The sequence below is a fragment of the Octopus bimaculoides genome, chromosome 5 (assembly GCF_001194135.2).
Source record: "Octopus bimaculoides isolate UCB-OBI-ISO-001 chromosome 5, ASM119413v2, whole genome shotgun sequence".
Lineage (NCBI taxonomy): Eukaryota > Metazoa > Mollusca > Cephalopoda > Octopoda > Octopodidae > Octopus > Octopus bimaculoides.
Genome location: NC_068985.1, coordinates 114,504,304 through 114,505,400, shown reverse-complemented (window position 1 = coordinate 114,505,400; position 1,097 = coordinate 114,504,304).

The window sequence follows — 1,097 nt, the reverse complement described above, 5'->3', positions numbered from 1 at the left end:
TATGTGTTTTTGGTAATTTCTGGTGGGGAGGCTCTGGTCTTGTGCAGCAATTAAAAATCCTTCAGTCTCTGCTTTGAGTCCTGAGCTTCTCAGCCATTGCTGGGATTTTTCTCTGTATATTTCTTTCACATTTAGTTTAACCCAGTATTTACCATGTAGGGGCTTTTCTTGCCATCGTTTTATCATGGTCCGTTGCTGTTCTAGTTTTAGTTTGGATTTCATTTGTTTTATAGCTTTTGTTGTTTCTTCTTCTTCTTCTTCTTCTTCTTCTTCTTATTATTATTATTATTATTATTATTATTATTATTATTGAGTGAGAGAGCAGCACATGCCATCAAAGTGACACTAGGGTACATATATATGAAGCCCAGCATACCCATCATGACTACCCGTCTGATAAGAATGCACCAAGCAAGCACATGCATCATAAGCATAAGTGCACGTCATGGTGATCACATATCAAGATAAACAGCGCATGACCTCGCAGGTGGAGCCCAGTTAGAATTTTTTTCATGTCACGTAGCCCATCCTGTTCAAAAGATCCCTGAATAAGGTTTGGTTAAGGATGATCAACAAAACACCTATGTTTCCAGAGATGAATTATTCAAACCCCAAAGAATTCTTCTCGACACATGGCCATGATGCTCCCCCACTTCTTCTGCTCGTGACCACATATCGTCAGCAACCAAGGAACATGCTCAACTAGTTATGGTCAAGCAACTGACAAACAAATCTCTGGTACTGAGCTGAGTATTTGCTGCATTTCATCTTTTGTCCCATCTTGCTGCATCCTATATTTTATGTAATTGATAACAGATGAGAATCCATGAGAGCCAGTGCCCGGTACTGCATCGTTATTATTGTTATTATTATTATTATTATTATTATTAGTAGTAGTAGTAGTAGTAGTAGTAGTAGTAGTAGTAGTAGTAGTAGTATTTGTTGTTGGTGTTGTTGCTGTTGCTGTTTTTAGTATGTATGCGTGCTCAAAAAAGAGAATGGAAGAAGATTCTATATGGGCCTACCCTAAGTGTACTTTTCTTAGTAGTGGGAAAAAATTGAGAGGACGTTTTTGATGCGTTGGAGATTCTAGAAAA